The following is a 14,125-nucleotide window of genomic DNA, read 5'->3' on the forward strand; positions in this document are numbered from 1 at the left end:
CGCCTTCTGTCGGTACAGCTTCTGCTGTGTTTGCTACCTAGGAGAGCTCACCCCTGAGCCACATCCCCAGCCCTTTTTAGTTTTTATTTTGAGACAAGATTTTGCTAAAAGGCCCAGGCTGGCCTTGTCACCCATGAAGCTACTATGCCCAGCTGTTGTACTGGGATTTCTTGGTAGCACAGTGAGGCAAGAATAAATGACACAGATTGGAAAGAAGACACGTGACTACCTTTATTTTCCAAGAACATGATCCATGCAGAAAATTTGTTCAAATCTATTTTAAAAAGACACTGCAACTAATAAATAGGTTTAGTGTGTTTGGCAGTTCCAAGATCTATTTACAAATATCAGTTTATTTATATACACTAGTAATGAACAATTAGAAGTTGAATTTAAAATAGACATTTATAATAGCATCAAAATATGAAATAACTTAGGGATAAAGTCTGACAAAAGTACGCAGGATCTATACACTAAACTCACTAATAATTGTTAACAGGGATCAAGAAAAACTAAGTAAATGAAAACCTATTCCATTAATATGAGTCCTGCTCCTGAGTCCATATGGAGATGCAGAGCACCTGGAAAGGACAAGATGATTTTGAATAGAGCAGAAAAGCTGGAAGATTAAACTACCTACCCAGGACTGAGCTGTAGATTCCAGGACTCAGATCTGAAATGGCATCAGAAAGACAGACAGATAATAGAACAGAAGGAGGTCAATAAGTAGACCCACCCAAACCTGGGAGCAGGGGCACTTCACTGTAGTCCTAGCTCCTGGGAGGAGCGGAATTAAGAGGTACCCTTGAGCCTGGGCAACAGAGCGAGACCCCATCTGTCCACATGGACAAGAGATTTCCAACAGAGGGGCAAAGATAAGTCAATTCAGTGCAAAAAAGACAGTCTTTACAACTATATGGTACCAGGGCAATTGTATATCCATATGCAAGCAAAATAAACTAGAGCCCAGACCTTGGATTGCATACAAATTAACTCAAAATGGATCACAGAGGAAATGTAAACGTTACAACTATACAGGTTCTAGACAAAAATGTAAGAAGAGACTTCCATGACCCCTGGATTAAGCAAAGATCTCTCACAAAACTCAAAAGAGTCCTTACACAACAAATTAACAAATTGGTCGTCATTAAAATGAAAATGTGTACATCAGGAGAATGAGCACAGCGTTCACAGATGGGGAAAGTGTGTGCTGATTGTGCCTCTAATAAAAAAACGTGGGCTGGGGATGTGCGCTCGCCTAGCATGCGTGCGGCCCAGGTTCGATCCTCAGCACCACATACAAACAAAGATGTTGTGTCCGCCCAAAAAAAAACAAAAACTAAAAAATAAATATTAAAAATCCTTTCTCTCTCTCTCTCTCTCTCTCTCTCTCTCTTTAAAAAATAAATAAATAAATAAATAAACGTATCCTGAGAACACGTAGGAACTCCCCAAACTGAACCTAAAAAAACATAAATGCCAAGAAAAGTGGGCAGGAGGTCTGAGCAGAGGCTTTGGTGAAGTAGCAGGAGTGGGCAGCGTGCACGTGGAGACATGCTGGGCACCGCCAGTCAGGAGAGGTGCGCATCAGCACCAGATCAGGTCCCCCACACCCATGGGACCTCTGAGGACAACGGTTGTTAGCACACACTTGCCCGTAGTGCAGCCCCTCCACACACGGGCTGTACTCACCTGGGGGACCTGCAGCGTGGTCAGGTTTCATAGCCCAAAACCGGAAGTACCGGTGAGTGAATAGGTGAAGGAGGTTTGCCACTAAGGGGTCCTACTCAGCAGTAAGAAAGCGGGATTCACCCCAGCACGACACCCTGAGGACAGGAAGCCAGTGGAGGAAAGCTGCAGCTGTGCAGGTCCAAGCAGAAGGCAGAGCAGGCTGTGGAGGGGCAGGAGGGTCGCCAAAGGCGGAGGTAGCTTATGAGGGCTGGATCCATTGCCCTCATTGTGCTGGTGCTTCACAGGCCGCACATAAGCTTCTCATGTAGCCCTTCCTCCTCAATGAAGCCATTGAGCAATGCCACTGCCAGATGTTTGGCATAGGCCCCAGGCCAAATCCAGAGCTGGGATGGGCTCGTGCCTAGCAGGAGGAGTTGGAGTGGGGGCTGGGTAGCAGCAATAGTGCTGTGTCGCCTTTGGACTTCTTGAGAGCAGTAATGATTTTGTGGCTGTGAACGAATGTCCCTTTCCTTAGGAACATCTCTGGGCAGAGCAGTGCGCTATCTGCAGTTTTCACAGTGCAAAAGAGGGCAGGGGCAGGGTGGGAGGCGATGGGGCACAATGTTTGTTTAACTATCCTCAAGGCCATGTGACTGCTTGATGAGAAGTACAGGAAACGTGGCCAGATCCATGTTGTCGCAGTGCATGCTCTGGGAAGATGGGGGTACTGGTGGCTCTTAATAAATTCCTCCAGTCTGTTGCTACCATTTTTCTCTCTGCTAATTAAGAAGATTAAGGGAGGGGAGGCAGTTAATTAAGGACTGCTATAGCTGGGTTCCAGTTAATTGAGTTTTTTTTTTTTTTTTTTGTAGGCACAATTAATATACAATTCAGGCAGACCTTCCTCGTCACAGTTAATAAAGTTTTATTTATAGTACCACTAGGGAACACCAAGGGCACCGTGTCAGTGAATGTGGAAAAACACGCTGGCATTTGTGAAGTGAATCCACATTTGGGGGTGGGAAGAGACGTGGCCATATGTGCAGGCTTCCCTGGTCCCAGGAAAGGGTCACACAGTGAGTAACAGGCAGTCGCAGGAAGAGCAGGCTTTCTTCCTCCTGCCAGTCTCACAATTGCTGTCGTTGCCACTGCAAGTGGCTCCCTTGCAGTTCAGTCGCTCGGACATTTCCACAGCCTCTCTCTCCCCATCCCTCCGCTGTGCCCCCTCCATCCCCTCCTCACACATACATACCGACTCATGTGAGGCAGTGTTTGGGGTCAGTGAGGCTGGCTTCCCAGCACCACACCCTGACAGCGCAAAGCCCGGGGCCCTGGTGGCCCTCAGCAATGGACCGTGACCACCTGTGAGAGCAACCTCCTGGGCCAGGCTCTTCCTTGTTGGTTGTGCCCTGGACTCCTGTTCCCATGCTTTCTACAGGAATGAACTTTTAAGAACAGTCTTAGGGGCTGGGGCTGTAGCTCAGTGGTAGCGCACTTGCCTGGCATAGGTGAGGCACTGAGTTCAGTCCTCAGCACCACCTGAAAATAAATTAAATAAAGGTATGGTGTCCATCTGCATCTAAACAAAACCTGAAAAACCATCGAGTCATAGATCACAGAATCCTGGAGAAGACAGGACCTGGAGCACACCCAGGTTCCCCCGCCGCTGGCCTTGTGCAGTGCCTGGCCACTGATGCGCCATGCTGGTGTCTGTCCTCATTGGGGCTGTGGTCTCACATTGCCTCAGCCTTATGTCCAGGATCCCACCAGAGTCCCTGCAGTCCCTGAGTCCTCCTGTCTCCTTGGGCTCTTCTGCCTGGCCCTGGAAGCTGGAGGAGCACTGGCCAGGTTGGGTATTTGGTAGGCTGCTGCCCACTGCAGTGTGTCCAATGCTGTCCTTGTGGTTAGACCTGGAGGCGAGGGGCATCTCACACATGCCCTGGTCTGCGTGTGCCCACGTGGCTGTTGGTGTGGCGCCTGGCTGAGGAGGTGTTTGCCAGCTTTTTCCCCTGAGGTCCCTTGGCCCCTGCTGTCTGTACGCTGGGATGTGCTGGCGTTCATCTCTAAGTGTGGCTCGCTTGTCTTCGGGGCACGCCTGGTTCACGACGTCCCTCCCTGCCTGCTCAGCCTGCTCTGAAGCCCTAGTCAGTGGCTGCTTCCTTCACTGCCCCTCATAGAATCCAGCCTTTCTGCCCCCCCCCCTTCCAACCAGCAGTGACTGGACAGAGTTAAGTGAGTTCCACCCTAACATCGGGAGCTCTGCCAGTCAGGGTAGGCAAGGCTTGGGAGAGTCCTTGGGTACCAGCCTCCAGCCCAGAGTCCCTAGGGCCTCGTGGTCCTTCCTTCCCGCCTCCCGGCTTAGCCTGCCTGAGCTGCTTTGATGGTCTATTTGCATCCTCCACTGCAAGTTGCAACATGCAGAAAGTCGTCAGAGTGCAGTGTCAGGAGCATGTGCACCAGAGGCTGCGCGGGCAGGCCTGCTCTTCTCAGTGTCGTTTTCATTGTCACACACAGTGACCACCTCTTAACTGCAATTGCACGTGAGGGAGGGGCTGCTTTTCAGGATCCCTCAGATGGGGGAGATCCAGGTGCACCCTCATGCCATCCCTGGAAAACTGTGGGCCAGGAAGGCAGTACCCCGCCCCACCGGAGCCAGGTCCCCATCCGAGCCCTGGGTCGGCCTTGGTAGACCACCTGCCAGGAGGAGGCCAGGCCCAGGCAGACAGGCATGTTGGTGACAGCCAGGCTGCTGCTGGGTCTGTCTGGAGGGTGTAGGGGTGTCATCAAGAGGGTGCAGTTGTTTCAGATGTCTCTGGATGAAATGAAGAGCAAAGGGAGCAAGCCGGAAATGGCTGCCTGCCCACCAGCCACTTGGGGTGGCACCTGAGGCTGACCGGATTAGGCACTGAGTGTTTCCATCTAGGGGTGCTGGGTTCCTTGTCTCTGGTCAGCAGAGAACTGAAGAACAGGACACAGACCGCCCGCAGGCAGCAGGTTTATTGCAAAAGTGACAGTAGCAGACTGCTCTAAGGAGAAGGGCCAGAGCCAGCGACCAGTGGGGGAGTGTGGGCTGGTTCCTTTCTTGGCCACTGGAGTTTCCTCCTCTCCTTATCTCCTCTCTGTCCATGCATTTGTTTTAGTTTTTCTATTGGACCCGCACTTAGGAGTACGAGTACAGAAGTGTCTGTCCGATTGGGTCCCCGCTTGTGTCCACGAGCACGTCTGTCAACTAGGAGGTTGACCTTGTTGGAAGGCCCTCTTCATGCTCTTTTGCTCTGGTCCTACCCGACCTCCTCACTGACCATCTTGCCCTGGCTGACTGTGCCCTTCTGCGTGGCCCTCGAGTCTGCAGAAGGCAGCCTGGTTGTCAGGCCACTCTCAGTCACCAGCTCAGACGCCTGACTCCAGCCAGGGAGTGGAGGCTCCCAGGAGGCCCTTGTGGAGCGCCTGGCTGGGCTGTGTGCGTGTCCCCCAACTCTCTGTCTAACCTCCCTCCCCCCGACTTTGTCATTTTGGTGGGAAGGGCAGCCGTAGTTGACTGGCGTGACGTGAGGCCAGGTGGGCTTTCTGTGTGGCCTTGGAAGCACCAGCTCAGGTGCCTTTTCCAGGAACTGGCTGCTCTCTCCCTCTGGCAGGATCGAGGTCCTGAGAGCCCTGCCTAGAGGGAAGGGGCTGAGTGGGCTGTCCCCAGCAGCACTGCCCAGGAGGAGCTGTGTGGAGGAGGCCGCCCTCCATTGCTCACACAGAGGCAGGCAGGGTGCGCTTTTATATTGGAAGAAGTTGTAGTTGCCACTCAGCTCTGCGCTTGAAAGTGGTCAACATGGTGGTGGAGTGTTGTATGTCTCTTACCACAGTTTTTAAAACTTGAAAGAGATTGCACCAAAAAACCAAACTACAATATATTCACTTTTAAATATTTGGAATAATGCAGCAAACGAATAGCTGATACACCCTGACAAAATGGGGTTTGTCCAGGGATACAAGGATGGCCCAACATTAGGGAAGCTACTGAGGTGAGGATGGAAGGATCTAGCGTCTTCTCATAGAAGAATAAAGCATGCATACACAGCCATCAGGGACTCCTTCCCCACACAGAGCTTTCACGTCCACCCAGCAGCAGCTCACAGGGGCGGGGTGGCAGGAGAGCGTTCCCACTGAGGAACACGGCCAGAGGCCACTGCCATTATCAGCACCTCCCATGGATGGGAGAAAGAAAGGCATAAAACTAAAAAAAAAGACTGTCACTGTTTGCAAATGACAGGAATGTGTGCCTAGAACCCAATGGGATCAATTAAATACTAATAAGAGAACTTACTAAGATGGAGGCTTAAAATTAATATACAGAAATCAAAAGCAACAACCAGGTAGAAGATAAAATGGAAAAGAACACCCATTTATAGTAGAATCATAAATCTAGGAATAATCTTAACCTGAGACATAAAAAGCCACTGTGAGAAAAACCTTAAAACATTCCTGAGAGACCCAAAAATCAACTTGAACAAATAAAAGCATAGCCTGTTCTTTACAGAAGGGTTCAATGTCATAAATATGTCAGTGTTCCCTAAGTTAATTTATAACTTTAATATAATCCCAATAAAATTACCAGCAGACTTTTTTTTCTGGAACTAGACAAATGATCTAATCTCCATGTGGAGAAATAAATAAGAAAATGCAGAAATATTCTGAATAGGAGGAATAATGATGTAGAAGTAGTCCTGACAGATACCAGAATTCACCATGAATTCTCAGGAATCAGCGGCAGTGTGGTACTGGGCCACAGGCGGACACGGCACCGTGGAGCACCAGATACAGACCTGAGTAGGCGTGAGACATGCGTGATGGAGATGTCACTTAGGCCACTGGGGCGGCGATGGCAGAGCTAGGATAACCAGAGGCAGTTATAGTCGGAATCTTAAATCTCCCCCAAAGGCCCACGTGTTACAGGTTTGTTCCCCGAGCCTTTGCCATTGGGAGGTCGTGGAGCCTCTAAGAGGTGGGGCCTAATGGGAGGTCTTAGGTCTTTAGGAACACCCTCAAGGAGATGGTGGGACCCCAGCCTTCCCACTTCCTCCATCTTTGCTTCCCAGCTGCCATGAGGTAAGTAGCTTTCTCTACCATCTGTTTCCACCATGATATCCTGCCTTGCCATAGGCCCAAAAGCAAGGGAACCAACAACCACAGAATAAAACCATGAGCCAAAATAAATCTTTCCTCCTTGTATATTGCTTTTCTCAGGTATTCTGTCACAGTAGTGGAACTCTGACACAGAGGCTAATCCTGAACACCGGAGTTAAAGAGCAAGTGTCTTCAAATATAAAGAACAAAGCCATAAGAGTATTAGAAGAAAACCCAGATGTGTTAGCTTTTTCATTGCTGTGATCAAAGTACCTGACAAGAACAACTTATAAGAGGGAACATTTATTTTGAGCTTACTATTCCAGAGATTTGGTCCACAGTGGACCAACTCCATTGGGACCAAGGTTAGGCAGAATATCACGGCAAAAGGGCATGGAGAAAAGTTGGGTAGCCAGGAAACCTGGGATAGGGAAGGGCCACAGAGAAGATGCATCCTGGAGACCAAAGACTCGGCCTAGATGCCTTTGAAAAGTAGCGAAACTGGCTGCATTCACTTAGTGACTCACCTCCTCCAGCTATGCCCCACCCACCCACAGTTGCCTCCCAGTTAGTCCATTCAAACTGGGATGGACTGATTAGGTCACAGCTCTCATGATCTAATCATTTCTCCTCTGAATATTTCTGTATTTATGTAGGAGGTTTGAGGAGACACCTCACATCCAAACCATAACATTCCATCTTTGGCCTCAAAAGCTTATGTCCATCTCACAGTGCAAAAATGCATTTAGTCCTTCTCCAAGAGTCCCATAGTCCCAGCACAGCTTTGCCCAAAAGTCCAAGTCCAAAATCTCATCGGAGACTCAAGGTAAATTCTTGGCTTTGAGCACTTATCAAAAGCAAGTTACGTATATACAATATGGAGTGGCACAGAGTACACATTCCCATTCCAAATCACAGTTATAAGGGTGCAGAAAGAAGAGATGAGACCAAAACAAGACTGAACCCATCTGGGCAGACTCCTTGTACAGCATCTAGGACACGTGGCTGCAGGACGTGCTCTGCAGGAGTGGGGCTGCCCACCTCTTTGGCCTTAGTGGTTGTGGCCCTCATGGCCCCTCTTAGCCTGGCTCTCTCCACAGCCAGCAGGTTCTGTGGCAGATAGTCCACATTACTAGCACCGCTTAATTCCTCGGGTTTCCATTCCAGCTTCGGCTCCACCTTCACAGTTTCATGCATCGCCCACTCGGGCAGCCCGTGGAGATTCTGACCCTGCTACACTTTGCCTGGCCTCCCAGGTCTTCCTTTGAGTGCTCCGCGACCCCTGAACTCCAGCATCCTGCGTTCCTGCAGAACCAGTACCATGTGGGAGATGCCAAGGTCTACCATCAGTCTATGCAAATACTTGGGCTCCCTGGGATCAGGAATGCAGTGGTATCTGCATTCTTCCCTTTGAGCCTGCAATGGGTATGATTTTGCTACCAGTAAAATCCATGCTGCTGACTGACTGCTTGTGCTGCCTTGAAATTTCCTCCACCAGGTTAATGAGTTCGTCACTTTTAAATTCAGCTTCAAACAAAGTCTCAGGACATGGGTAAAATGTAGCAGAGTTCTTTGCCAGAATATAACACAAATGGCCTTTAGTCCAATTTCCAATAATCTTCATTTTCCTCTGAATCCTCATGAGCACAGTCTTTATCGTATGCATTCCTATTCTCATTCTGGTCTTTTGAGCTCCCATCAAAATCACATATTAAGCTCTGCTTACATTTTAAGACCTCTCTAGCCTGTATCTCCAAACTTTTCCGAACTGCTCCTACAGGCCAGCTGCAAAGGATTTTGAACCACATGGTTAGGTTAGTCATAGCAACAACCTCACTTCTCAGTACCAATTTCTGTGTTAGTCACCTTTACATCACTGTGACCAAAATGCCTGACAAGAACAACTTAGAAGAGGAAAAGTTTATTTTAAGCTCATGATTTTAGTAATTTAGCCTCTGGTGGGCCAGTTCCATTGCTCTGGGTCCAAGGTAGGACAGAACATCATGGCAGAAGAGTATGCTCAGTCCATGGCAACCTGGAAAGGCAGTGGGGCTTGGGGGTGGTTGTGTGTGGGCCCACAAGGGGCACCCTTCCAGGGTACACTCCAGTGACTCACCTCCTTCAGCTGTACCGCACCTGCCCACAGATACCACCAGTCAGTCCATTTAAACTAGATGGGACTGAGTAGGTCACGGCTCTCATAATCTAATCTTTACCTCTAAACATCTCTGCATTATTAACACAAGAGCTTTGGGGGGGCCAAACCTAACACCAGACAAATTCTGGTTTGGGGGTTGTTTTTTTTTGTTTTGGTATTTGTAGGTATAAAGAATGCTTTTATTTTATTTGTTAATTTTTATGTGGCGCTGAAGATTGAACCCAGTGCCTCACACATGCTAGGCAAGCGCTCTGCCACTGAGCTACAGCCCCAGCCTAGACAAATTCTGTTTTAACCTTCAAGTGATGAAAGCCGAGACTCAACCTAGATGTCTCTGAAAAGTAGCAAACCTGACTGCATTCAAGTAAGAAGGCTACCTGGAGGGAAATATCACATGAGCCGAGTGGCACACTCCCAGGATGGGTGCATTGTCAGCTGTGGAAGGCAGGTAACATGTGTGACTGCCACATTGCACCCCATGAGTATGTCATCACAGGTCCAATTAAAATCTCAAAAAGAAAGAAGCAAGGCACAGAACCTGGATGTGGTAGGTCCTTTTATTTAAGAAAAGGGTTGCCATATATATATATATATATATATATCTCCATGTTTACATTCTATAAAGAAAAACATTTGCTGGTTGTGGTATGGCACACCATTACATGGTAATCCCAGCAACTTGGGAGGCTGAGACAGGAGGTTTCCAAGTTTGAGGCCAGCCTCACCAACTTAGTCTCAAAACATAAAGGACTGGGGAGGTAGCCCAGTGTTAGAGTACCTCTGGGTTCAATCCCCAATACTAAAAAAAAAAAAAAAATTTTTTTTAATTAGAGGAATAAATAGGAAACTTAATTCTGATCATGCATAGTGGCAGAGGAAGTAGACAGGGCCAGGGAGAGTGGAAGCTTCATCAGTGCCTTTCTATCATTTTGATTTTTTAACCTTGAAAGTATCACATCTTATAACGTGTCCAAAAACAGACCTAAAGCCCAAAAGTCTGTGCACATAGGAGTGACTTTGACACACTGTCAGCTGCCGCACCGTCGTCTCGCTCCACGTCGATGTCTACCCTGGATGGCACGTAGGAGAGGGCAGCCAAAGGGCTTCTCAGTATCTGAAGTTATTGGCCACTTCTGGAAAATGGGAGTGTCCGTGTCTGTGCTTGGTGAGAGGGAACCTGGGGGCTGAGGTGAGGAGGAGGGTGTCTTCCGTTCCTGGTAGGTGTCCTGCTGAGTCTGTGACCAACAGTGAGCCTGGTGAGCAGTAAGCAAAACCCCTACCACCTGTTACTGTTGCTGGACCCACTGGCCTAACGACCTGAGACCTCAAAGCCACTCTGTCTTCCAGGCTCCTGGCGCAGCCCCCCAGGGGCTCACCCGGCAGGGCTCTCCTCTTGCTGGGAACTTCCTTACCTTGTAGGCTGCAGGTCCTTCCTCAGGGCAACAGTGAACTCTCTTCCCGGGGGCCGTGCCTGGTCCCGAGTCCCACGCTCCAGGCTCCCCGCGTCATCACGCTGCTGTCATGCTCCACTCGTGAGACATGGCTGCCTGTTGGTCTGTGTCAATTCCAGGTTTCCTGCTGTCCCATCCTCTGTAAGAAGGAGAGTTGAAGCAGGCTCTTTTCCCCATGCCTCTCTTGCCAGATCCTTTGGAGGGAAGCCTACAAGCGTTCCCTGGTTCCCTGGCCACCTGCAGGGCCCAGGGCCTGGGCTGGGCTTCCTCCTACTCTTTGCTCCTTTGCTGGGTCTGTTCGCAAGCTGCTGCCACCAGTCCTCCCGTGTTTGTCTGCGTGTCCTAATTCCTGAAATCCTAGTGCACTGAGACCCAAAGGAGCAAGGTTGGTTTCAGTGTGGTGGGGGAGGGTTGCTGAGAAACCGTTCCTTTTTCAACTCTTTCCTCTGCTCCCACTTCTTCTCACTCTGGCCTTAATATGTCATAGCCGTGCTTGATCTCGGGAGAGTGCAGACAGCACGGCAGAGCCTGGGAGGTGCTGCCTGCTGACGCGTGGCAGCTGGAGCCCTGCCTTGGCTGGGCCGGACCCCCTCCACCAGCCTGTGCTTGTTCAAGGCGCAGCACCTGTCTGTCTCGCCTGCCCTTGTAGTTTGAAGCCTTGCATTCCTTTCAGGTTAATGAGGCACTGCTGCAGGGCCAGACCCATCTGTGGGGCTGAGCCACCATGGAGTCTGAGAGCACAGTTCTTTGCCAATCCACAGGAAGGGTTTCAGTCAAGGCATGTAGAATAGTAGTCAGGAGTGTACTAGAAGGGAAAGGAAAGGGGGAAAGGGACACATCCCCACTTCCACTAGTGCTTTTCAGTTCCCCCAGGGAGGTTTCCAGAGAGTCCCACCCAGCTCCACCTCTCACATTCTGACTGAAGGCAGGATTGTACCACATTCCAAGTCACACCGTGCAGGGTTGTTCCCAGAGGCACCCAAGCAAAGCCCACGGAGGCGGGGCCTTTCCCTATCACAGTGTCCCCAGCAGCTCAGGAGGAGGATCACGAACTCAAGGCCAGCCTCAGCAATTTTGCAAGGCCCTGAGCAACTTAGTGAGACTCTGTCTCAAAATAAAAAATAAAAAGGGCTGGGGATGTGTTTGAGCGCCGCTGGGTCCAATCCCCAGCACACACACACAAAAAGATTGAAAGGCAGTTCTGGGTCACCTTTGCCTATACATTGTTCTTAGAGATTTTGTGGTCAGTGGTCTGTGTGAAGGTTACAGAAGTCCCCCTCCCCTTCATTGTTCTTCTAATCAGTAAGGAGGAGCTTTGGGCCGGCCATTCCTCCTACAGATAATAGTGTTGTTTTTTTTTTTTGCTGAAAGTGTAGCATGTGCTATTGACTTGAGCCAGGCAGGGCCAGAGTGACCTTAAGTAAATTGCTTTTTAAAAGAAAGAATTGGGTAGGGGTGGTTAGTACAGCATGCCTGGTCTATAGGATTATCTCCCTAACCCCCTGCTCCTGCCATTTATGTCTCTCTGCTACCTGTCAGTCACTGGCAGAGTTAACAGGCCCTAGGAGGTTGCACCCTACCCCTTTGGCAGGTGTCACTGGGGAAGGGGCACAGAATTTTGAGTGTTATAAACCAAGATTAAATGATACCTGCTGAGCACTGAAACTGAAGGTAGATGTCTGAAAGTGTCATTACTGCTGACTGCTCCACCGTGTAACAGCCTCATCCAAAGGGAGAACATTAATAGGCACCTCATCATCACCAGGCCCAGATCTGGAGTTACTGTTCACGTGAAACTGGTGTCTCAGGTTCCCTGGCTCCAGAGGCTGATTCAGAATTAGTAGATTCTGCCTTAGTGATGCGTCATCATTCTTCAGCAAGACATGGTTAAGGGGGCTGGGGATGTGGCTCAAGTGGTAGCGCACTTGCCTGGCATGCGCGCGGCACTGAGTTCGATCCTCAGCACCACATACAAATAAAGATGTTGTGTCCGCCGAAAACTAAAAAAATAAATATTAAAAATTCTCTCTCTCTCTCTCTCTCTCTCTCTCTCTCTCTCTCTCAAAAAAAAAAAAAGAAAGAAAGAAAGAAAGAAAGACATGGTTAAGGTGCTATACATCCATAGTGGGCTCTGATTTGATCTCTCAGTCTTCTGGTTGCCACACAGAAAAGCAGCTCCTTTCTCAGAAGGTTTTCCCATGGCTGAGGACATCTGCCGCTCACTCCTGCCCTCGGGCGGGGCATCTGCAGGGAGGACAAGTCCATGCGCTTTAGTCTTGTCAGAAGCCTCAGTTAAGGCGAGGAATCTCTGGTTCCCTTAAAAACTGCGGGCTTAATTGGCTTCCGCGCTCAGGTTAAAAGCAGCAGCCGGAGCCCACGCCCCCTCTCCAGCCTGTCTAATTCCCACCTCAGCAGAAGGAGGCCAGTGTCCCACCTCATCGGCTTAGTGCTGCCCAGAGAACTGATTATAACAGCGTGCTGACCAATGGGCTGGGCAGAGAGCTTCTGGGCTGCAGGTGCCAGCAGACTCCCCCTGCAATGCCCTTCTTCCTCTGTGAGAAGGGATCCTGAGGAAAGGGGCACTCCCTCTGTCCTCAAGAGCAGAGCCTCTGGGAGCTGGTGAAGTGCGTCTCGCTCTGTGGGCGCATTATCCTTATGTCCTAATGGATTTTCCTGCACAGAGACCCTGGACCCCCCGTCATGCCAGGCTGACCACTTAACATCTGGTCCGTGCTTCACAGGTCCCTTCCTCACCTCTGTGCCACATGACAGTGTTTGCCTGGCTCTTACGTGTTCCTTGGTCTTCGCACCCCTGAGCACAGGTTCCCGAAACCTAGCTGGCAAGCAGGAGAGCCTGGCCTTCAACCTGGGTTCTGTTTCAGATCCTGCCCCCTTTCCTCTCTTCCTCAGCTCCGTGGGCCTGGAACCTCCTGAGACATTATCCTCAACCCCTGAATGTCCAAAGCATCATCATTTCATTCCTACAAAGAACCAGCAATTGCAAAATGTCCCCCAAATCAGCCCGTCCCGTGTGGAGGTTGGGCTACCAACTCCAACCAGCCTCCGGGCCAGGCTGCTTCCTCTGCATCACCCAGGAAGCTGCGTGCCTGGTGAGGCAGGAAGCCTCTTTCCTCCCGGCACCCATCTCCTCCATCCCCAGGCCTCATTCTTGCCCTCCACCCTGGAGCACACCCTCCTCTTGGGGGTCTTCAGCTTCCACCAGTGCCCCTGCGACTCGACTCTGGTCCCACTCCAAGCTTCAGGTCTGTGTCCACCTCCTGCTCAATGGCTCCCTTGTGTCTCACAGGCACCTCCAATGCTGACCACAGGGCTCCCACCCTGGAACCCCGTACCAAATGGTCCCCCATCTCTTTAGGCAGTAGTGCAGGAGGTGGGCTCCCCTGCCCCTGCCTCTACAGCACCTCTCACCTCATGGAATCAGCCCCACGATGTGGCCCTCGAGTGGGAGCCTCAGCTCTAGTCTGGCCCCTTCCAGCCAGCCTTTGTTGCCACTGCAGGAGACCTTGGACCTGGGGCCCTGCTGCGTGTCCCTCGTGCCTCAGCTCCTGCTGGCCCTTCCACGCCTCCTGGCCCTGTGTGACCTGCTGCTTCTGCCTGTTTCCCTTCGTCCCTTTCCTCCCCGGCTCTCGCTTCCACCCTGAGACAGACCTGGCCAGTCCTCAGCCTAGCTCCTGCAGACCACCCACCCGCAGCTCCTATGGCTCTGGTC

General features: G+C 50.4%; 1 protein-coding gene across 5 annotated transcripts in view; it reads left to right on the plus strand.

The window, feature by feature from the left end:
• Positions 1-14,125, plus strand: part of RPTOR (regulatory associated protein of MTOR complex 1) — a 332,026-nt gene that overhangs the window by 260,708 nt on the left and 57,193 nt on the right. The window lies entirely within an intron of this gene.

Source organism: Spermophilus citellus (genome assembly GCF_964194105.1).
Source record: "Spermophilus citellus genome assembly, chromosome: 17".
In the NCBI taxonomy this organism is placed as follows: Eukaryota; Metazoa; Chordata; class Mammalia; order Rodentia; family Sciuridae; genus Spermophilus; species Spermophilus citellus.